At 44.6% G+C, this 24,976-nt stretch overlaps 1 protein-coding gene across 1 annotated transcript in view; it reads left to right on the forward strand.

Annotated features, from left to right (window-relative positions):
* The window catches only part of PAK3 (p21 (RAC1) activated kinase 3), a 245,185-nt gene that overhangs the window by 36,191 nt on the left and 184,018 nt on the right, over positions 1 to 24,976 (forward strand). Inside the window, exon 2 of the mRNA XM_057537891.1 lies at positions 11,410 to 11,504. The gene's annotated coding sequence lies outside the window, so the exon portion shown is untranslated. The remainder of the gene's footprint in view (positions 1 to 11,409; positions 11,505 to 24,976) is intronic.

The raw sequence follows: 24,976 nt of genomic DNA on the forward strand, positions 1-24,976 counted from the left end.
GAGAGCTGGTTGGGAGAAAAAATAAATTTTAGGCGTCTTAAGTTTGAGTGACTAGGGGACATGTGTGGAAAGAAACCATCCAGTAGAAAGGAGTTGGTTAAGATTGACGCTGAGGGAATTCCCTGGCGGTCCAGTAGTTGAGATTCCATGCTTTCACTGCAGGGGGTGCGAGTTCAATCCCTGGTCAGGGAACTAAGATCCCACATGCCGTACGGTGTGGCCAAAAATCAAAACAAAACAAAACAAAAACAAAGAAAGAAACAAAAAGACTGACGGTGAATAGAGAGGTCAAGGCTAGAGCCAGAGATGTGGGAGTCATCACAATGGTTTTGGATACATCTGTTGTGAAGGGAAGACAGGCTGAAAATAGAGGGATGTTTCTGGGTCCAGCACAGCACACTCAACCGGCTATGAGTACTTGCTCTGACATCAGACAGGTGTGGGTTTAAAATCCTGGCTTTGCTCACTTCTAGCTGTGGGCCCTCAAACAAGTTCCTTCATGTCTCTGAGCCTCATTTTTTTTTTCCAGCTATGAAATGGTGATACTCACCATACACGCCTTCCTTTGAGGGTTACATGAGCTAACCTATATAGAGCTTTTAGCCTAGTGCTTGGCACATGGTTGGAGCTGGAGAAATAGGAGCTGCAGGGAATTCCCCAGCAGTCCAGTGGTTAAGACTCTGTGCTTCCACTGCAGGAGGCACGGGTCCAATCCCTGGTCAGGGAACTAAGATCCCACATGCTGCGCAGTGCGGCCAACAAAAAAAAAAAGAAAAGAAAAGCAACAATTGTTATCAATTGATATTTCCTTTCTCATGCTTGTCCACATTAAGTAGCCTTCTCCTAAAAGGCCCATGCAGTTCAGGTCGCTACAGTTTGCTGGCTGAAATGAAGCAAAGCTACCACAGCATGGCATCTTCTGCTTATGGGAGACAGGTCCACAACCTGTCACTGAAAAAGGTGGACTCCTTTCCTCTTCTGGCAAATTAAGAGCAAGGTGCAAGGGGCTCTAGGAAGTAAGAGTCAGGGCGGATGGAGCAAGGGCAGGCCCCAAAGACTTACTTGGATCACCATGTGTGAGTCATTCTTCAGAAGCCTTCCCTAGGCCATCCCGGGAAAGGGATATTTGGAGGAAAGGGGTAGCATGATCTAGGGTGAAGGATGGGCACAGTGTACAAGGGGGCAATTTAATGAAAGGTATTTGGTGCCTAGATGGCCTGATACGTGTCTAGGGAGGAAGTGGGTTCTAAGGGAATGTGCGTGGCCCAGGAATGAGGAGATCTGGCTTCATCTGCTGGCATTAATTCTCTCTATGGAAGATGCAGCTCTAGGCAGTACACTTCCAGCTTAATTCCCCCTCCCCTCTGCTGTAGCACTAATTGATCTGTAGACTTCTTCTACTAGATGTTAATGCAATCAAAGAGATTGCAATGACCTTAAGATTTCCTGATTAATGGCCCCCCACGCCCCCAGTCAGCAATACTTTCTTGAATTTCTCAGTGCTTGGCTCATTTCTCAGCTCACTTGGCTCTGCTCCATCTTCCAAGTACCTTTTTCCTGTCCTGGGGAGAGGGTTTGGGTGAAGTGGCGGAGCTCTGGGCGGCTTCTTGGCAGCGGCAGATGGAGAATTCCTGTCCTTGAATGAAGCTGTACTCCCCAAAGTGGAAGGTTTTTGGGTTTTGACAAAGAGCAATCTCAGAAAAAGGGACATTGGGAAATGGTAAGTGTGAGTGTGTGTGTGTGTGTGCGCGCGCACGTGCGTGCATGCACGAGAGAGGGAGAGAGAGAGAGAGAGATATTGATTGAGAGGTACCAGGAGCCTGTCAATAAATGAAGAATCTTGAGAAACTGGTAGGAACAAACTGAAATCATTATTTCATCTCAGGCCAAAGGAGGCACAAAAAGAAACATGCTGAGCCAAAGATAAGGAGCAGGGATTACCAATTTCAGTGGGAAGGAGCTTAAGATACAGAAATTGATAGATCAGCTTCTTAGGTGGGCAGCCGGAGTCAATGCAAACTGCCCAAAGCAGGACTTGTGATTTTTCTTCTACAGTGTTCCTCTTCTTGTCAGTCCCATATAGTAAACGGCACTACAGTTACCCAGTTGCTTAAGTCAGACTCCTAGTCATTATCCTGAATGCCTCTTGTTCCCTCTTGCATCAAGTACTAGCCATCAGCAAATCTGCTGACCTGCCTTCAAAATATATCCTGAATTTGCCCACCTCTCACTACCTCCTCAGCTCTTACCTAATGTGGGCCACCATCATCTCTCTCCTGGTCCACTCCTGCAGCCGCCCAACTGGTCTACTTGCTTCAACTCGATGCAAGGTGCTTTCGTGCATGGATGTTCAGGTTGTGTACTGCACAAGGGCACCGTGGCTCTGGGTGTGCCGTTTTTATCATAGATGCTTACTAACTTACATAAGAGGGTACAGATGGGTGCAGACATTCTGGGCTTCTTGGCTTTAAGTCTGAGAGCAGAGGAAGAGAGCCTGCTCCTACATAAACCTATACCAGTACACACGGTCTTGTACAGACTCCGGAGAGCACACATGCATGCACGCACGTGCGCGTGCGCACACACACACACATTTGGTGGCACAAGTGGGCTCTGTCCCTCCCAAGCCCTGGGTGTCCCCTGAGTTCACTTCTCTCACTCACCACCCATTGCTCTCACATTCTAAAGCCCCATCCCTCCCACCCACAGTTGCCTCATCTTGGGGGGGGAGGCGGTGGAACAGTGGGGTGCAAAGTGCTGTTGATGGTACATTTTTCTAGGGACAAGAAATGCATAAGTAAGAAGAATGTGGGTGCACACAGCCAAGGCTGCTGCCTGCCGGGACTCTGGTAAACTCCCTTGGGCAGAACTTATAGTGGTTTAGGTTGTAGCCTAATTTTTGTGCTTTTAACTTGAAGAAGGGGTGTCTTTTTTGTAATGCACACAAAGACACTGTATCAGAGAGTGGCATCCCTGCCCCCCAATGATCTCAAAGCCGTATAACCGTCAGCAAGAACTGAAACAAACATTTGAGTACATTGATCCTTTGCTTAAAACCTTCCATTTAGGGCTTCCCTGGTGGCACAGTGGTTAAGAATCCGCCTGCCAATGCAGGGGACACGGGTTCAAACCCTGGTCCGGGAAGATCCCACATGCTGCGGAGCAACTAAGCCCGTGTGCCGCAACTACTGAAGCCCGCGCGCCTAGAGCCCGTGCTCCACAACAAGAGAAGCCACCGCAATGAGAAGCCCACGCACCACAACGAAGAGTAGCCCCCGCTCGCCGCAACTAGAGAAAGCCCACGCATAGCAACGAAGACCCAACGCAGCCAAAAATAAATAAAATAAAATAAATAAATTTAAAAAAAACCCTTCCATTTATTTCCCAATGTTCTTAGGATGAAGACAAAACTCCTTACCTGGCCTGTAAGGCTCTAATGATCTGGCCCCTGCCTTCCTCTGCAGCCTCATCTCATACCACCCTCTCCCATGCCCTACCCCCAACCCCAGGCATACTGGCTTTAGGACCCCGGATCATGCAAGCTCATCCCTGTACCATGCCCCCCTGCCCCCTTCTAGAGTGCTAACCCTATGAAGCAAGGACTTTATCTTATTCAGTATTATGTCATCACCTAGTACAGAGCTTGCCATGTAATAGGTGATCAGTAAATATTTGCTGAGTGAATAAATAACAGGACAGGAACAGGAAAATGGGCCAACTTCGACCCACCCGAATGGCTCTAAGATGAACCTCAACTCAGCCCCATCGCTAGTGTGCTTTCAGATCCTCTGGTGAAATGACATGGCTGGAAAATGCAGGCTGTTTAAACATCAGAAAGCTGAAAGACCGGTCTGGCCAGAAGGAATAATAATAGTCAGCATAACCGGCAGTTATTGAGGTATTAGCATGTGGTGGGGCATTGCTTTAGGCACTTTACTCATTTACTCTCCGCAATAACCTTCTGAGGTATTGTTAGTATTATTCCCATTTGGCGATGAGCAGACCCAGGAGATTCAGTCACTTGATTCAAACGCAGGCAGTTTGAATGGAGTTTCTCTGCTGTACTGTGGAAGGGTGAGAATCCTCTAATTTCCTCTGGTTTCTTTCTTGAAATGCCCTGGGAGTGTTTCCCCGGTGCAGTCTCATCGTCTTGAACCCAGCCCCGGGAAGCAGGTGGGAGAGGGTCACGTGCCGTGTTGGCAAGCAGCAGCGAATGCAGATCTAGTTAGCGTCCCCATGGGCAAGGAGCCACTTCGGTGATTGACAATATAAATTAAAAAGCTGAGATCTTTTCTCCTTTCTTGATATTGAAATCTATAAAACCATCAAATCCTAAGCCAGCCTCACCCAACTAAAAGGGAGTTGCAGTCACAAAGCAAATTTAACACCTCTTCCAATTTTTCTGACATCAAGTGGAGCGCTTCCACTGAGGTGATAATGGCATTAGTTTGAAGCTCTCCACAGCTGAAACCTCAGCTATTACAGGGCTAGACTGCACCCGGCACCTTCACATGGGATGAGAAATTGACACGTGGGAAAGAGGCAACTGACCTGGTAGGCTTTGCAGCCTGACCACGAATAAAGAGAATAAAAAAAATAAAGCAAGGGACAGAAAAAGCAGAGTGATCCTCATCATTAAGGACGTTAGCCTGCTCATGGGCATAACAGAATGTTTCTTTTTTCTTTATCCCACTTTTTTGGACCCTCTTTAACAAAAGACAGCTGTTTAAAACACAATTTGACATCAGTTTGCCCCTCCCTGCTCATAGCCTGTATCGCAAATTTGTGGGCTATACGGGGGGGGGGGTTCCCCACATATTTTATCAGAATACTAGAACTAGAGAAAGGACCTAACAAGCCATTTGGTTCAACTCATTGACTTTATAGATGGGGAGACTGAGGCCGAGAAAAGGATGGCTTGCTTTTATTTTCACTAAGCGCGTGTGGGCGGGGCGGGGGGGTAGATGATCCTTGGAAGCTGTTAAGGGGAGAGACAGAACAAACTGCATTGTGAAGGGGAAGGGGTGAAGAAAAATGTTAGTGTTTCATAAATAGCTAGTCATTTGTCACATAAATATATACACATTGCAAACAACACCCCTCTCTGTGGCAGAAACAGAGGGGATGTTCTATACAGAGGGAGGACCTCAGCCAAGGAAGCTAAATGGGGGTCATTCATCCCTCCAACCTCTTTCTGCCATCGCACAGATTGGTCCAATCCACCACCTAGGTGTTCCGTGGGCTCACAGCATTTTGCTCGGCAGAGACTTCCAAACACTGCTTTGCTAGTGGCTGGTGGCATTTAACCTCTGTGGGAGGGATGGTGCCTTTGCCTTTCATCATGGAATCCATTATTTTTCTTTTTTCTTTGAAGCACAGTGCAGAGCCTTTTTTCTTTTTTTTCAAATTGCACAGCAAAAATAGAAATGTAGCCAGCCCTAAGTACAGCCCTGTGGAGGAGGTTCAGGGCAAACATCCCTCAGGCAGTGTGTATACAGAGTGTGCTCATTTCAGAAGTTGATGGTAAATCCTGTAGGGAGGGAGGCAGAAAGTACCAGCTCTTCTTCCTCTTCTGCCTTAAAGGGAGACAGACTTGAAAGAGGTGGAGCTGGGAACTCTGGAGAAAGCCAGCCCAAGTGCAGTCGTAGACCCTACCTGGGGAAGTCAGAGTGGACAGCTTAGCTCTGAACTTGCTGTGAGACCTTGGGTGAGTCACTTCCCGTCTTTGGGTCTCTGTTTTTTTTTTTTTTTTTTTGGCTGTGTTGGGTCTTCGTTTCTGTGCGAGGGCTTTCTCTAGTTGCGGCTAGCGGGGACCACTCTTCATCGCGGTGCGGGGGCCACTCTTCATCGCGGTGCGCGGGCCTTTCACTGTCACAGCCTCTCTTGTTGCGGAGCACAGGCTCCAGACGCGCAGGCTCAGTAATTATGGCTCACGGGCCCAGCTGCTCCGCGGCATGTGGGATCTTCCCGGACCAGGGCTCGAACCCGTGTCCCCTGCATTGGCAGGCAGATTCTCAACCACTGCGCCACCAGGGAGGCCCTCTCTGGTTTTTTTTTTTTTCTGCCTCTTCTGTCTCACAGGATATCTGAAAGGCATAACTGAGGAGAAAATAGATACACATATGCTTTGGAAGCAGTAAAAACTCAATATAAGTGCAACCTATTATTGTTGTTGTTTTATGTCTGCTCCTTGCCTCTGGTGGTTGGACCATCTTGGTATAGAACATCTAGGACAGATCCAAGGTCTCTGGAACTACAGAAGGGAGAGGGTGGGAGGGGTCAGTAAGAGTGGGAACAGAGCCCGCATGAATCAGAGCCCCACCACTTTCTTAACCTCTCTATCTGTGTCTTTCAAAGGTTCTCTGAGCCTCAGTATTCTCATCTATAAAGTGGGGTTGTTGTGAGGATTTAAGTGAGTCAATGAATGGAAAGCTCTTACGCCAGCAGCACTGGCATCAAGTAGGTGTTTGATAATAATGACTGTTACTGATGTTATTTGCTTCTGTGTCCTGAGGAGAAATGTGATCCCTTAATGCCAGTGCATGGCTAGTCCTTGGTAAAAAAATATAGATTCCTGGGCCTCACCCTGAAGAAGTTCTGCTTCTGTAGGTTTGGAATGGAGCACAAGAGTATGTATTTAACAAAAACTCCATTGGTCTAGAGTAGTGTTTTTCAAGCTGCCAATTATTACCCACTGCTCAGAAAATCAATTTAGTGGGTAGTGACCAGGATTAAAAAAAAAAAAAAGGAATGGACTAGGAAATAACAGTGTGCACTGCACACAGTAAGGGTAAGGATTGCTTCAGGACATGTTTGTTGCATACATATATATACACACACACATATATAATATATATTTCCGTAATATGTGCTATATGAATGACAAATGTATTTCTTACTTTAGATCATGGTCCAAAATGTTGGAAAGACACTAGAGGATACTATCTTCCATCTGGAGACAATAGTATCCAGAGAAATTATCTGTCAAGTCCCAGCCCAGACAAGAAATGGCCAACAAGAGATTGGAGAAGGATCCATTTCTCCTCTCCCCATTTCTCCCATGCTATGCTTGGGTTGACAGAGTTGGTTGTTCTCTAATTAGAATGAGTTCTAATACTGTGTAATGGCCCTGGCCTGAGATGTAAGGGCAAGGTAGGGGTATTGCTAAGGGTATCAGGCTAATTGCATTGACCCCCATTAGACAGAAAATGCATCTGAGTAAATTGGGGTGTTTAGTTGCTATTGGTTAGTGAGCGCTTTGTAAACAAACACAGTTTGTTCCGCTCCTTCTTTCAGACTTTGATACTTATTTGACCATTTGAAACTCTTTTGTTACTTTTGTGAAATCAAATAATAGACTTAAAACTCTGTTTCAATTCACAGGGACCAACATCAGTGTCTTTTTACTCCCCACTTGGTATGTTGAGGGTATTGGTACCCCTAAACCTTTCTCCCATGTGCCCCACCTAAAGGGAGCAGCTACTCCCGGACTCCAGCCCATTATGGCCCTGGGAATAGCTTACCTCAGCAGTGAGGCTTTCTCAGATCCCCTTCTGTAAGCTGTAGGCCTTGCAGGATCCCCTACTACTTCAGAACTCCCTGTTTCCTTTATATTTTCTCTGTGGTACTTATCAAAACATAACATACTATATTGTAAGTAATAAACAGATGACAAAAATAACCCCATGTGTCCAGATCTCTTTTTCTCGAAAGACTGGAAATTGAATTTTATGTGAGGTCTTCCACTTTTTAAATGTTGCTAGATCGTCTGATTTTTCTAGAGAGCTTGGAAATCTGAATATTTATGTAAAATCTTCTGATTTTTGTGTTGCTTACCAGATGAAAAATTTTTTAAACACTATTTGGGCTGAAGAAAATATGTTCATGGCCCAGATTTGGGCTGTGGATCACTAAGCTAGATTGTAGCGGAACTGGATCTTGAACCAGCTTTCTTGCTTCCCAGGGCTCTCTCACATTCCCCCTGTGCCTGCTGGGCTGCCCCACTTCTGCTGAGGGTTGCGCCACGCTGGCCTGTGTAGAGGACAACATTCAGTCCCGAGTGCCCTCCTCGCAGGGGTTGTAACACAGCCATCACCACCCATCTGATAAGCACCAGGCACTTCTCACTCCACAGTGTGTGAATTTCCCTGCCTTCCCAATCTCAACAGTGGATATTGCCTCTGGCGCTCTTTATTGCTTTTCCTCCAGTGATAGAATGAAGACAAGGCCTTTATAGGAATGTTATTAGCATTGCTCCCAGCCAGCGGTACCTTCCAGTAGAATCGGTGCGGTCTAGGGTAAAGAATCTGGGGCTTCAAGTCCAGAGGGCTGGGCTGAATTCTCAGATGTGTGACCTGAGACAACTTACTTAACCTCCCTGGCCTTCAATTTACTTAACTGTAAAAATGAGAAAAATAAGATCTTGCCTCTCTGGGCTGCTATGAGGCAAAAGTGAGATAATATGTATGACAGCTATTTGAAAAGAGAACATTTTACAACTGTGAGGGTATAGTATCATTTTGAAATCAGCAAAATATTTATTGAGCACCTACTATGGGCCAGCTAATAGACCAAGGAACTCAAGGCCTAGCTGCCTCCATGAGCTCTAGTCTAACTCAGAAAAAGGGACATATGCGAGTGGAAAGAGAGTCAGCACTGCAAAGCCAGAGATGACCAGGCTGAATGAAATGTACAGACTGTATAATAAGAGATATTGTGGTGGAAAGGGCTGATCACTGAAGGATTCCTGGAGGGAGTTGCATTTGAGCTGCGTTTGGAAAAAAAAATCGGTAGGATTGCGTTGGCAGAGGGAAGAAGAAAGACATTCTAGTAAGGGACAACAGCACAGGTAAGGGCTGAAATTATGTGTGTTGGAGGCCTAATCTCCACGGAGTGGAGGGTTCAAGTAGTGACTAGCAGATGATCACTTCTCCACTTGGCTGGAACGCAGAAGAGAAAATCCAACAAAGCGTGCTTCTTATGAAATCAAAGCAGAGTCCAAATGGGGCAGTGGGCATGTTTGATTACATTACAGGAGGGCCCAGTACTGTACAGTAGGTCATAATAATAGTTCCCACCTCATGGCGCTGTTCTGAGCATTGAAGGAGGTGATGTGTTTGAAACATTTAGCATGGGGCCTGATATATGATTAGTTCTAAAGAAATGTTAGTTGTCATTATCATCATCATTTTTCATCTTACATTGATGTCAGGGGTTAATAACATGGGCTTTGAAGTCTGCCTGATATTAGTTGTGTTACCTTGGGCAAGGCATATCACCTCCCTGTTTCTCAGTTTCCTGGTCTTTAAAACGGGAATAATACTAGTGCCAACTGAAACAATACTACTACTACTACTAATAATAATAGTGCCAACTGAAAAGGGCTATTATGAGGATTAAATGAATTAATCCAAGTAAGGTGCGTATCACGATGCCTGGTACACGGAAAGCACTCAATAGATGTTAGCTATTACAATGACTATGGCCAGGTAATCATTAATGTAATATGACTGCATAACAAAAAATTGGGGAAATTGAGAAACAGAAACAAAATCACCCTAAATCTTACTACTAAGATACAACTGCTTGCTATTATTTTGAGATCTGGTTCTTAAATCTGAAATGTCTTTTGTTGAGAAAATCAAGACTGCAGAAAATGGCACGGATTTTGGGATGCAGTGGTCATTTCATTAAATATTTAGTGAGCACCTACTATATGCTACTGATATTCCAGGGGCTGAGATTCAGCCAGAAACAGGACATGCATGATCCCTGCTTTTAGGGTACTTATAGCCCAATAGAGGGGGATAGGAAAACAAAATAAAAGTATAAAATAAGCAGTGGGTTTTGCCCACATAGGCCTTGGTCAACAATAAGCAAGAGGGGGCAGCCCCAGTAGTTCCTGCCCAGCTGTCCTTACCACTCTGTAGACCGCAGGGAGAGGGCTCATTGGTCCAGAGGAGGACATGGAGAATAGGAGAAAGATGTAATCTCTTAGAGCTGAAAGGGACCAGGTTAATGTGATTCTGCCACTGGGCATCTGTTCATCCAGCCTTGGCTTAAAATAACACTGTCTCACCAGCCTGCTCAGCCTCCTGCAGGACCCTCTCAAGATCAGAAAGCCTTTTTGACAGGTTTACTGAAAATCTGCCTCCTTGCTACCACTGGGTGGCAGTAGTCCTAATTCTGTCACACGAGCAACCCAGAATAAGTGCATACCTTCCATAGGAAAACATTTTTGAGATTTGAAAGCACGTGGGAAGCCTCTCTATACCTGGATGCCTCTCTTTTTCAGGCCCCATGTCTCTGGTCCCTTCGAGAGCCACTCCTGTTATGGGATGGTTTCCAGCCCCTTTGTCAATTTCGAGACCCTCCTCTGGAGGTGTTCCACTTTCTCAGTGGCCCTCTTAAAGTGTGCTGCATAGGCTGGAACAGGAGACTCCAGGAGAAAACAGCAGAGATTGCAGTGTGACAATTATATTCTGGAATCTAAAAACCTTACTTTTTTTTTTTGAACATCTTTATTGGAGTATAATTGCTTTACAATGGTGTGTTAGTTTCTGCTGTATCACAAAGTGAATCAGCTACACATATACATATATCCCCATATCTCCTCCCTCTTGCATCTCCCTCCCACCCTCCCTATCCCACCCCTCTAGGTGGTCACAAGGCACCGAGCTGATCTCCCTGTTCTATGCGGCTGCTTCCCACTAGCTATCTATTTTACATTTGGTAGTGTATATATGTCCGTGTCACTCTCTCACTTCGTCCCAGCTTCCCCTTCCCCTTCCCTGTGTCCTCGAGTCGATTCTCTCTGTCTGCGTCTTTATTCCTGTCCTGCCCCTAGGTTCTTCAGAACCATTTGTTTTTTTTTTTTTTAGATTCCATATATATGTGTTAGCATACGGTATTTGTTTTTCTCTTTCTGACTTACTTCACTCTGTATGACAGACTCTAGGTCCATCCACCTCACTACAAATAACTCAATTTTGTTTCTTTTTATGGCTGAGTAATATTCCATTGCATATATGTGCCACATCTTTATCCATTCATCTCTTGATGGACACTTAGGTTGCTTCCATGTCCTGGCTATTGTAAATAGAGCTGCAATGAACATTGTGGTACATGACTCTTTTTGAATTATTAGAAACCTTACTTTCATTAATTCAACCTAAAACTGTGCTCTGTTTTTAGCAGCTAAATAATTTAGCTACGTTAAACTGTTGGCTCAAATTATGCTATGGGTCAACTTGAACCCCTAGATCTTTTTTGAATTGTTTGTTTTTATGTGACCTGATGCTGAGCTATGCTTCCCTTATTTTGGCCTTACAAAATAGACTTTTAAGTTTTTGAGGAATTTTTCTTTATTTTATAAATTTCACTTTATTTTTATTTTTTTTTAAATTTTAGCCCAGTACTCCAGCCCATCTGAGCTCATTTTGAATCTCAGTTTTGTTCTTCAACATATTTGATATCCCTGCCAGCTTTGGGTCATCTTCAGACTTGTAAGTACATTTTCTGTGTCATCTAAGTTATTAGTAAAACTGCAAAAGCCTGTGGCCTTTCCCTGGTGACTTTTCTGCTGGTTGCCGCCTACGCTTTGTGTAAAATTCTTTGATCAATTGCCAATCCATTTCACTTGTGCTATAATCTGGTTAATATGTTGCTGCCTTATCTCATCTCATTCATGAGAAAGTTATAGGAGACAATTTCAGATGCACTGCTGAACCCAAGATATGTTGTAGTTACAAAAGACAAGATGGATGAAGGATGATCTAAGATGGCTCGTTTTGTTTTGTAAAATGGAAACTACTGTACTTTTTTTTCCAATTATAAAAGTAATATAATTGTAAAGGTCAACAGCATACAAAAGTATATAAATTAGAAAGTGAAAGTCCCTCTGTAATTCTTTGTGCTGACAACCTACCAGATGACTGTGGTTAATAGTTTTGTGCATTCATAAACACAGATCTATGATTCAAATCAAATCATGCTAGAGAGAATGTTGTGTGACCTGCTTTTTTCACTTTCAGTCTTTTGGAAACATCTTTCCTTGTCAGAATATATAGTTTTACTTCATCCTTTTTAACACCATAGTGTTCTTTTCTGTGGATGTTTCCTAACTTAACTCATCAATTCCCTATGGATGGACATTTAGATCATCGGCACATTTTTGCTTTTGTAAGCAGTGTTGCATGGTGAACTTTCTTTGCTGGCTTGAGATGTTGTGTTGGGTGCTGGGTTTTGGCTCCTCTGGATTCCCCATCCTTTGGGATCTTGTTTTCAATGTTCCAAATGCCAAGGGCCACCTCTACCAAAGAAAGAAGAACTGAAGAGGGCTCTGCTAACTCCCTGCTCATGTTTTGAGTTTGAAAATCTAAACGTTGTCCTCCCTCGAAGTGGAATTAAAGCTGCTTGAACTCCTGGGGGCCTTAGGAGAACCAAGAACCAAGGCACCCCAAGATCAAGTCCTGAGTGACAGACAGGCTCTGTGCCTGGCTGGCACAGGTGAGGTGATTAGGAGCAAGAAAAGGAAGGAGAACTTCCTTGCTGTTGAGCCACTCTTCCCCATCACACACCCTCAGCTCTGCCAAGTGAGGCCGCTTGCTGAGCGCTGTATAGTTCCCTTCTTTCTCATCTTTGCACCTTTCCTCCTCCCTGCACACGTGCACCTCCCAGACTAAGGTAGGATCCACCTACTCGGAACTTCCAGAACACTTGAAGAGTGTGGGCTTGAGAGTCAGACCTGTGTTTGACTATCAGAGTTGTACCTGCCCAGCTCTGTCATCATGGGTGATCATATTACCTATTCCATAGAGTTATGAAGATTAAATGAGAACATATGTAAAACACCCAACACAGTGCTCCGCATAAACTGAGTGTTAAATAAATGACAGCAATAATTGATTGTATTTATATCCCCCTTTGGATACCTACCTCATTATAACTTGTGTGACTTCTATTTGTGTTCGTGTCTTGATCGCCTCCTCTAATTTATAAGCTCCCTTGAGAGAAGAGTTCTCTCTCTCTCTCATTCTCTCTCTCTCTTTTTTTCTCCCTGTCCCCCTGCCACCGCCACCAACTAGAAAGCGTAAAAGACCCACTGCTGGGGATTAGTGGAGCTCTTTAAAATTTAGATGGATGAATGTTGCCATCATATTTTAAATCTCTTTATCACTGTATTGTGTTCTTGTTAGAAAGCATCTTTCCCATTAACTAATCAACGGGGCCTTGTCCGTTGGGCAGGGCATGGCATACATATTCCAACCACTGAGCCACTGGTCACAGAATTAGCAATCTACGGAATCGTAGCTTTGGGAAGGTTTCCAGAAAACAATGGCCTTGAGTGTGTGTTTATCTGAGCAGAATACATTTACATGTCACTCTCAGGCTTCTGCTGTCTAAATGGAAAGGGACATCAAGCACCAACTTAGTTTAGGCCACCATGAAGTCTCTCTTAGACTACCACAGCGGCCTCCTAAGTTGTTTCCCTACTTTCACTCGTGCCCTCCACACTGCAGCAAGAGCAATATTTAGACAATAGTAAATCAGATCACATCATTCCCCTCCTCAAAACCCTTCATTGGCTCTTATCTCACGTACTACAAAATCCAGTTAGCTTCCCATGGTCTACAAGGCCCTGCATAATCTGGCCCCTCCATATCTCTCCAAACTCATCTTGTTTCACTCTTCCCCTTGCCCACTCTGCACCACCCACGCTGGTCTTCTGTTGTGAGAACACACCCAGCTCATTCCTGCTTCAGTGCCTTCATTCTCATTCTGCTTGCCACCAGGAATTGAATCCCACCCATGCCCCAACTTTCCCATGGTTCCTTCTGTCCTTCAGGTTTCCACTTAATGATACCATCTCAGAATGGTATCATTCATTGAGGTCTTTCCTGTGTATCCTATCTCAAGTAGGTTCCCGTTGGTTCATGTCCCCCATGTTAATCTGAAACTCATTGGTTCTCAGCCCTCATTTCCCATTAGAAGTCACTCAGAGAACATTAAAAAAAAATGGCCAGGCGCCTTCTAGACCAAGGAAATCAGAATCTCTGTGGATGAGTCCCAGGTTATCTATATTTTAAATGTTCCTCTGGTGATTTTAATGTGAAGCCAAGGTTGGCAGCTGCTGTTCTAATCTATCAGCTTGTCTATTTTCTCCTTAGTACTTATCACAAGCTGTAATTATTATGCTTATTCCATTCATTTATTCAATAAATATTTATTGAGCCCCTACCATGTGCCCAACACGACTCAAGATACAGGGATTTAAACAATGAACACCATAAATACAAATCCTAACCTTTATGTAACTTCCATTCTAATATGGAAGATAGACAATAAGATATATATGTGTACACACACACACACACACACACATATATATATATATATATATATATATATATATATATATATAGCTGTGGACTGAACGTTTGTGTTTGTGACCCCCAAATTTCATATACTGAAGCCCTAACCTCCAATTGGAAGATATTTAGAGATGGGGCTTTGGGAGGTAATTAGGGTTAGATGAGGTCATGAGGGTAGGGCCCTGGTCTCATGAGATTAGTTTCCTTGTAAAAAGAGACACTGGAGAACTTACTCTGTCCCCCATCCCATTCCCCTCTCCCACACACACATGAGGAGAGGTCCTGTGAGCACATAGCAGACAAGAGAAGAGGCCTTAGAATGAAACCTACCTTGCTGTCACCTTGATCTTGGACTTCCCAGCCTCCAGAACTGTGAGAAGTACATTTCTGTTGTTTAAGCCACCCAGTGTATGGTATTTTGTTAGGGCAGCCTGAGCAGACTAAGACATATGGTATGTTAGATAAGGATAAGTGCTAAGGAGAAAAATAAAGCATAAAATGGAGATTTTTTTTTTAGAGGGGAGAGAGAGAAGTTTTAGATAGAGTGGCCTAGAAAGGAGAATCTTGAGTAAAGATATGAAGGAAATGAGAGATCTAGATCTGCAGCTATTTAGAGATAGAGCATTCAAGGCAGAGAAAAAGTAAGTGCAAAGGCCCTGAGGCTGGACCAGACCTGGTGTGTTTGAGAAACACAAGGGGGCCAGTGTGGCTGGAGAGTTGAGAGCAAGGGGCAGAGTGGTAGGAGATAAATTCAGAGAAGTAATGGGGGACAGATAATGTGGAAACTTAAATGTTATTGTAAGAACTTTGGCTTTTACTCTGAGTAAAAAGTGGTACGTAATCATTGAAGAATTTCTAGCAGAGAGGTAACATAATCGGACTTAGATTTTAATAGGCTCACTCTATCTGCCATGTTGAGAATAAACTGAAGGGGCAAAAAGGTGGGAGCACAGCAGGACCAGCTAGGAAGCTGCTGCAATAACCCAGGTGAGAGATGATGGTGGCTTGGAGAAGGGTGGTAGCAATGGTAGTGATATGAGAGACAATGGTCAAAATCTCTACGTACCTTGAGAGTTAGAGTACACAGGATTTGCTGACTGTGTTGGGCCCGAGCCAGTCCATAGTCAAGGACAACACCATGGTTTTTGGCCTGAACGTCTAGAAGAATGGAGTTGCCATTTTACTGAGATGGGAAAGACTACGGGAAGAGTAGGTTTGAGGGGAAAATATCAAGGGCTTAGTTTTGAAGTTGATAATTTTGAAACACCTATTTTTAGACTTTCAACTGGGGATGTTAAGTAGAGAGGTGAAAATATAAATCTGGAGTTCGTAGGAGAGATCGGTCCTAGAGATAGGACTTTGGGAGCTATGAGATTGGATGGAATCACCTAAAGAGTAAATTCAGGTAGAAAAGAGAAGAGGTCCAAGGACTGAGACCTAAAGCATTCCAAAGTCTAGAGGTTGAGTTGAAGAGCAAAAGAAATTGGAGCTGAGAAGAAGCAGCCAGAGTAAAAGAAGAAAACCAATAGAATGTGGTTTCCTGGAAGCCAAGAGAAGAAAGTCATTCAAGGAAGAGAGAGTGGTCACTATGTCAAACACTGCAGAGAGTTCAAGGAAGAGGAGGACGGAAAAATGACCATGGGATTTTGTAACATGTAGAGGAGGGCAGCAATAGGGTAGTAGCAGTATCTGGAGGGAGGATTAGAGTTGAGAGAGGATTTTATTAATGTTTTGGATGGGAGAAATAATATTCTAATGCGAATGATCCAGTCTCCCACATTAGAATGTAAGCTCCTTGAGGGCAGGGATTTTGTTTCTTTCATCCCCATCACCTCCCACAGTGCCTAGCACAGAGTCGGCGTTCGATAAATGTTGTTGAGACATAGAGAACAGACTTGTGCTTGTCAAGGGGGAGGGGGGTGGAGGAGGGATGGATTGGGAGTCTGGGTTTAGCAGATGCAAACTATTATATATAGGATGGATAAACAACAAGGTCCTACTGTATAGCCCAGGGAACTATATTCAATATCCTGTAATAAACCATAATAGAACAGAATATGAAAAAGAATATATATATATGTATAACTGAGTCACTTTGCTATACACCAGAAACTAATGCAATATTGTAAATCAGCTATACTTCAATAAGATACATTTTAAAAAATGTTGTTGAATAGGTGAATGATCAAATGATTGAAGGAATCAATGGAAGTAAAGGTCAAAGAGTTGAGTAAGAAGTAACAGCAGGATAAAGTGGCAGGTGAATTGAGTAGCACCCTGGCTTGAGTTGCAGTCATTCCTGCCACACTCCTGGCACACCAAGCTTACCCCAGGGCCAGACAGCCTAGGCATGCGTTGGCATGACACAACTCCCTTTGCCAAGAGGGCACGCTGTGTCTCTGCGGTCATCCGTTCCAGGGAGTAGACAGGTTTTGGGACTGTAAGAACTGAGCATGGCCAGACAAGACCGCAAAGCTCAGGAGCACGCCAAAAGAGAAACCCCTCTGTGTCATCGCCATTCTCCGGGCGTGGCCTGTCTGCGCCACAGGGCACATGTGAGACGTGGGCCACGCTGCTGACCCAGTCTGCCCCCGCTGGCTGGAGGGTGATTAATAACCTCCTGTAGCTCAGGCCAAGGAACAGCTAAACCAGAGTCCAAGGAGAAGCCCATGGCCATGCAGCCACTGGAAGCCTTGGACCTGGCTCCTCCCAGCAGCTGCATTGCACAATCCCCACAGTGTAAGGTGATGGTTTGGCTCAGTGGGGCGTCCCCATGGTGCCTGTGACTCAGCTGTTGCTGGAAAGATGGCATGGCCCAGCGCCGGGCTAGTGCATAAGGGGCACTTTTGAATGAATGAACCCTTTGGGACTCTGGGAATTGACACAAGTAGTGAGGAAAGAATGCTTCTTTTTCCATGCCTTCCCTGTCATCTCACTCTATGCCCAGACACAGTCCTGTGCTGGGACACAGCCAGGGGCAGAGCATGTCCTGGGCTGGGAAGAAAGGACAGGGAAGCCTACATAGTTAATTGGCAGCACCCCCAGACAGACCTTTTCCATCTCCTCACCTGGCCCCCAAAGACTCCACCGTCATGTCAGGTCTTAGGAGTCCAAAACATTTATTTCAATCCACATTGACTTAATACCTGATCTGGACCACATCCTGTGTGTTTTCTCAAAGTTGTTACTATAATAATAAATACAACAACAATGACCACTACTATTACTTCTAATATTAGTAATAATTACTGCAGCTGACACATACTGAGCACCTACTATGGGCCAGACACTGGGCTAAGTACTTTACATACATTGTCTGTTGTACTCCTCACTGCAGCCCTGTGAAGTGACTACTATTTTTTTTAAATTGAAGTGTAGTTGATTTACAATGTCATGTTAGTTTCAGGTGTACAGCACAGTGATTCAGTTATATATATACATTGTTTTTCAGATTCTTTTCACTTATATGTTACTGTAAGATATTAAGTATAGTTCCCTGTGCTGTACAGTTGGTCCTTGCTGGTTACCTACTTTATATATAGTAGTGTGTATCTGTTAATCCCATCCTCCTAATACTATTATTGTTTCTCTTGAACAGAAGAGATTCAAGCTATGAAGGGAGAGAGTTGAGATTCAAGCCCAGATCTGTCTCATGACAGACTCACACTCTACATGGTTCTCTATTATAGTATCGATGTGCTCTTTTAAAAAATGTAAATCAGATAATATCATTCCTTGGCTTGACAGCCTCCAGTGGCTTCCCACCACACTTAGAATAAAATCCGACTTTCTTCCTGGGCCATCAAGGCCTGGCAGAACCCAGCCTTTGCCTGCCTCCCCAGCCTTGTCTCATTTTCCTCTTCCCCCGCCCCTATAACACCTGTGCACCGGGCTCTGTAGCAGTAGCAGTGCTCGGCTTTGGGTACATTTGGTAGTCTGGCTTGGCTGCTTAACCCTGCTTACCGTGATACTTCCCTTGGAAAATACCTTCCATGGTTCAAACAACCATCCCTATTGGTATAAGGTGGAAGCTGCCTGTGACTGTCAGTACAGCCATTGTTCCCCGGATAGTTGCTGGGCTATCTTATTACTTTCTCTCTCCCTCACTTGTGTTGTAAGATCCTAGAAGGTTGAGAGTATCCCAGATCCTCTCCAGCACCAAGAAGAACGTGATGCTCAGAGGTAAATCTAAGCCCCAATTCTCATTCGGTCACTGTTGGTATTTGGTGAGACTCTCCTGGATGTCTGGGGTGTGGGGCACAGAAACAGCACTGGACTAGGAAACGTATGACCTATATCTTACTCTGGTTCTTTCACTCATTAGCTTAGGAGACCTTAGATGAGTCCTTTCACTTTTCTAAGCCTCAGTTTCTTCATCGGTCAATGAAAGTAATAGTCTCTGCCCCTGAGGGATCGCTTTGAATATCTAATAAGATGACTTGCTGGATAGTAGTCTGTAAAGTAGAGAAATTTACATAAAAATGCCTATTGAGTGCTTACTATATTTCAGATACTGCTCTAGGCTTCTCACATGTTTTACCTCAATCAATCCTCGGAAAAAATGTACTATACTAGTATTAACAACATCTCCACTTTACAGATGAGAAAAATGAGACACAGAGAGGTTAAAAGGTTTGTTTACCTTTACCTAGCTAGTAAGTGTCAGAGCCAGATTGTGAATCCAGGCAATCTGGCTTCAGAACCTGTAGACTGAGCCACTCACTTCCACATGTAAAGTAATGGGTTTTATTAGGGGCATGTCTTAGTCCATTCTGGTGACTATAACAGAATACCATAGACCGGGTGGCTTATAAACAACAGAAATTTATTTTTTGCAGTTCTGGAGGCTGGCAAATCCAAGATCAAGGTACCAGCAGTTTTGGGGTCTGGTGAGGCCCTCTGCCTGGTTGCAGATGGCCATCTTCTCCCTATCATCTCACATAGCAGAGGGGGAGAAAGGAGCTCTGTGGACACTTTTTCTAAATAAGGGCACTAATCCTATTCATAAGGGCTCCACCCTTATTACCTAATCACCTCCCAACGGCTCCACCTCCAAATACCACCACATTGGGGATTAGATTTCAACATACGAATTTTGAGGGGATACAAACCTTCAGTCTGTAGCAGGCGGGAGGTTATTATTATTTTTTAAAGTAAAAAATAATTTTTGCTATCATTTTGTCCAAGTGTTGTACCATTTTTCCTCTCACTGGGCCACATGCTACTTGGGTTCCTTCACATGTTATTGTTTAGCATTATGGTAGCGGACCCTCACTCCACCCCAATTCTCTTACCTTCCCCTTCCTCAAAGCCACAAGAGGTTCCCAACAAATGTGATATTCCAGAGAACATAACCTTCCCATGTCCAGAGATGAGTGTGGGTGCCTGGGGGTCTGATCCCTTTGTGTCTTCATGAGTACTGAGCACCTCCCACGTGTCAGGGCCTGTTCTAGTCAACTGGGGATACCTCAGGGAACAAACAATCAAAAAATCCCACCCTGCACAACTTCACTTCGACGGTATTCTTGCCCCCAATACACAACCTTAATCTAACCTTGAGATAACATCAGACAAACCTCCATTGAAGGAAACTCTACAAAGTAACTGACCTGGACTTGTCAAATTGTCAAGGTCATGAAAGACAAAGACTGAGGAACTGTCACAGTTTAGAGGACGCTAAGGAGACATGACAACAACTACAATAGGAGATCCTGAATTGGATCTTGGGATAGAAAAAGGACATTAGTGGAAAAACTGGGGAAATTTGAATAAGGTCTGTAGATTAGTTAACATTGTGGTATCAATATTAATTTCTTGGTTTCAATACTATTACCATTATTATCTAAGCTGTTTAATGTTAAGGGAAGCTGGGTGAATGGTATACAGCAACTCTCTGTGCTATGTTTACAATTTTCCTGTAAAGTCTAACATTATTCCAGGCAGTTTGAAAGCAGGCTGGCAGGCACAGAAATGATAAATGCCAAAGGATATGGGAAGGGCATTGACAGTATCTGCTATGCTTCCTGAGCCGCAGTGTCTTCATCTGTAAATTAGACCCAGTAATAATGTATCTCAAAGAATTTGTATGGGAACCTGCTTTTGAAGTACTATAAAAATGCAAGCTATAAATATTCAGTTTTGTGACAGAAGCTACAGAAGAAATAAAAATACCATCACTCCATCCTCTAGGAAATTTTTTTTTAATAAAATTATTTCAAAATAAAAAGTTAAACACATCCCTGCCTTCCTGGGGCTCACCTTTCGATAGAGAGAAGGTGGAGGAGGGAATAAATAAAGCAATCAGGAAATTAGTATTTTAGAAGGAAATAGATGCTATGGAGAGAAATAAAGCAAGAAAGGCAGACAGGCAGCAGAAGAGGGGCAGTTTTAAAATAAGATGGTTATGGCAGGCCTCACTGAGAAGGTGGCATTTGAATAAAGACTTTAAAGGAGGGAGAGAGCAAGAGCCCCAAGAAGGAGTGTATCAGTCAGAGGGGACAGCGAGTGCAAAGGCCCTGAGGCTTGACCACTTTAAGGAACAGCAGGAAGCCTGGAGTGACTAGAACAGAGCTTAGCAAGGTCAGTTCACCTCATCCTGTGATCTTAAAGATAACAGAAAGAAACTGGCCACAGGGGAAGGCTCAGGGAAATCAAACAATAGACACCAAATAGAGGACCTGCCATTGTCCTCTGTTTCCAGCAGAGTCACCAATGACAGAAACATGAAGGCAAAGAAAAGAGCAGGGAAGTGACATCGCTGAAGTCTAGAGTCCTTGTCCAATTTCTGGTGAGGAAACAAATCATTATTAAGCACCATAACAAGTTTCTGAGTCTCCTGTGCTTGATTTCTCTCCAATCAGTGAACTCTAATTAATGCTGAGTGGCAGTAATACCACCGCCTGAGACATCTTCATGATTCCGCCTTAATGAGAAGTGTAATTGGTAGCATAGAAAAACGGGCTGATTTTTCTTGGCCTAATAAGTGGAATTGATGACAAATGCAGAGCATCTTTCTGGTTTGGTTTGTGTGTATTATCAGAAGCCCTTGAGTCATCCAGTTGGCATCATTTGGATATTTGGGGTCCAGTAATGCATGCGCTAAACAGAATGCAGGCAATGATGCCACACGGGAAGCAGCCCCCTGGCCTGATGCGTACCTAAGAAAGATGGGCCAAGTACCGGGTCAGGGGGGTGGTCCCTGGAGCCTCCTCGTCTGGCAGCCATGACCCAGGATGCTTCCTCTTCCAGCTGTGCAGAAGCAGAAATCCACACGGGGAAAGCCAGCCTACCGGGAAGTTTGTAGACAGCAATGGTGTTTTCAGAACATCTCAACTCATCCAGAGGTCCACACAAGCATGCGGCCTTGTCCTTATAGTGTTATAAAGATTGGATGAGAGGATTTAGTGGATAGTATTCTCAAAAATGTAAAATACTACACTTGTGTAAGGTATTAATATATGCATTACTGTTATTAGTATGTACCACAGGAGGTGTAAAGAAAGTAGAAGACCTACAGCCATAGTGTTTTCTGGTTCTCTGCACGTCTAATGTTATAGAGGGGGGCCATGACCCTCTTTTTAGAAACAACGGCTACCATTTTGAGCACTTACCATGTGCAAGGCACTATGGTAAATGCTTTGCATACATTATCTCCTTTAGTCCTCACAATGATCGCATGAAGTTGGTACTGTTTCTCTCTCCATTTTATTTTATTTTATTTTTAGGAATTTATCCAGTTTTTCCTAGGTCATCCAATTTGTTGGCATCTGTTCATAGTAGTCCCTCTTTTTTTAATATAAATTTATTAATTAATTAATTTATATTTATTTTTGGCTGCATTGGGTCTTCGTTGCTGCGTGCAGGCTTTCTCTAGTTGTGGTGAGCGGGGGCTACTCCTCATTGCGGTGCACAGGCTTCTCATTGCAGTGGCTTCTCTTGTTGCGGAGCGTGGGCTCTAGGCACGTGGGCTTCAGTAGTTGTGGCACACAGGCTCAGTAGTTGTGGCTCACGGGCTCTAGAGTGCAGGCTCAGTAGTTGTGGCACACGGGCTTTGTTGCTCCTGCGGCATGTGGGATCTTCCCGGACCAGGGCTCGAACCCGTGTGTCCTGCATTGGCAGGCGGATTCTTAACCCCTGCGCCACCAGGGAAGTCCCTCTCTCCATTTTAAAGTCGGGTAAGTGAGGCTCAGAGACGTTAACTAACTTACCCAAGGTTACAGAGTAAGTGGTTAGAAACAGGATTTACATGCAGGAGACTGGCTCTAGGATTCTGTGTCCTTATCTCTGTGCTAAAGACTTTCTCAAAAGCACGTGCAAGATACACACGCCCCCAAATGGCAGACGTGGATCTCCAAGAGCGAGGTGCCAACTTCACTCTTCGGGCTCCACACAAGGGATGGCTGTAGAAGGAGACCCCCAAGCAAGCGTACCACTCCAGCTTGGAGCGATGGTGCACAGCAGTGTGCACTTGGACGCTTGAGGAGGTGCTGCGGGGGTATCTGGCTTCCCAGCTGCGAAGACTGGACTGGGGACAAGAGAAAGAGACCGACTTTGAATTGTAGAAATACCCAGAGCAGCAGTCACCAACTTCATCGTGTCCTTGTGCCTGTGAGGCAGCTAGAGGCACAGGGCAGTGCTGAGACTTGCCCAAGGTCACACAGCTCGCTAGAGCACAGCTGCAGTAGAACCCTGGTCTTCAGGCTCCCGGCTCGGCGCTCTTCCTCCCGCTCCGCCCGCACTGGCCCCTCAGCTTCGGTGTGCAGCCGTCAGAGGGAAGCCACATACATCCCTGTGAGTGAAGCCATTGTCTGGAGGGTGGTGCTCAGCCTTTCCTAGGGACCTGCAGCATCCACATCACCTGGAAGCCCATAGGAAGTGCTAGCTCTTGGGCTCTTACCCTAGACTGACTGAGGCTGGGACCCAGCCATATGGGCCTTCACAAGCTATCTAGGTGACTCCGATACACACTCAAGTTTGAAAAACACTGGCCTAGGCCGAAAGGCAAAGCGCCGAGTGCTGCAGACATCAGTATGCGTTCGGATCATCAACTCGCACAGCACAGAGAAGGATCGTCTTCCTAGGGAAGGACTGGGAAAGGGACCACAGCTCTCGAGCCACACCTGCAGAGCAAGGTCACCTTGAAACACACATGGCGGTGATGGATAGACAGACACAGACCAGGAGGGAGAGTGTAGCCAGTACTTGCTCATCCACACGTGCATCGGAGATGATGTAGTTTTGCCAGCTCAGCGGTTTCCCGGAGACGTGCCAGTTCCTCTGCTTGCTGCCGGGGAAGCTACATCCCTGCCTTTAGGGAAACCGCCATGCAGGATCATAGAACCTGAGTTGGGAGGGAGCTTAGAGAGTGCCCACCCCATTGCCCACCTCTACCACATCCTTGGTGATGCCTCTGACTGGCACTCTCTTGGCTTCAGCATCACGGGGCCACAGTGATCGTGAGCTCGGTTTCCTGTACGACAGGGTGGAGGTGGATAAGGGGAGGAAACACATGTACAGGTAACTACAACAATAAGAAATAGTAGAAGAGCTAGAGCCAATGCTAAGAGAACACTGAGCCAGGGGGAAAGAATTTTAGCACTGGGAAGTCAGGGGAGGCTTCAGGGAGGAGGCGCTATCTGAGCTGGGCAAGGTTGCAGCAGGCAGAGATGGTGGAGTAGGAAGGAGGGTTGTTGCCATACTTCCATGAACAAAAGTGTGGAGGCACAAAAATGCAGGACTCCACAAAGTATGTTCAGGCAGCCCAGCTAAAGAGGACAGGCTCTGGAGCGAGACTGCTTGGCTTCAAACCCTGACTCCCTGCCTCACCAGCTGCCTGACCTTGGGCAACTTACTTAGCGTCTCTTGGCCTCTATTTCTCCACCTGGAAAATGAGAGTAATGTAACATAACTCATTGGGTTGTGGGAAAGAGTGGATGACATAATGTATGAAGTAGTCTACACGGTGTCTGGCACACAGCAAGCACTCCAAAACACTTTTGGCTACCCTTGCCAATTACAATGGCTATTGTATAATAGCCATTGGCTATTATACAATAGCCAATGAGATGGTTTGCCTAGAGCAGGGGGTATAGGACTGGGAGCAGTGGAGGTAATCGTTGGTACTAGGTTGTGGAGAGGGCTTTGAATGCCAAACAAAGGATTTGGGGCTTTTATTCTGAAGGCAGGGAATATGTGTATTTGGAGGATGGACGGGAGCAGGGTGATAAGACAGAGGAAAGTTAAGAGGTTACTGGATCTTAACTATGGCGGTGGCAAAAGAACTAAAAGGGATTGGGCAAGAGTCAGGTTCATAGCAGGGGTATTTGAGTTAGTGTATGTCTGAACTCCACTATTACATATAAACCCGAGTTTAGGTCAGGTTCCGAGATCCTGAAATGTGTAGATGTGTACTTGTATACACAATATTATATTTATGTATGATATATAATATTATGTTTATATATTATATATATTATATAATTATACATACCATATTTATATATAATATTAAATGTATATATTTAAAATGCATAAATACATACGATGTATGTATTATATTTAATATACATATTGAATAAGCAGAAAATGAAAATTCATGGTTGGAG

Source organism: Balaenoptera acutorostrata, chromosome X (assembly GCF_949987535.1).
Source record: "Balaenoptera acutorostrata chromosome X, mBalAcu1.1, whole genome shotgun sequence".
Classification (NCBI taxonomy): Eukaryota; Metazoa; Chordata; class Mammalia; order Artiodactyla; family Balaenopteridae; genus Balaenoptera; species Balaenoptera acutorostrata.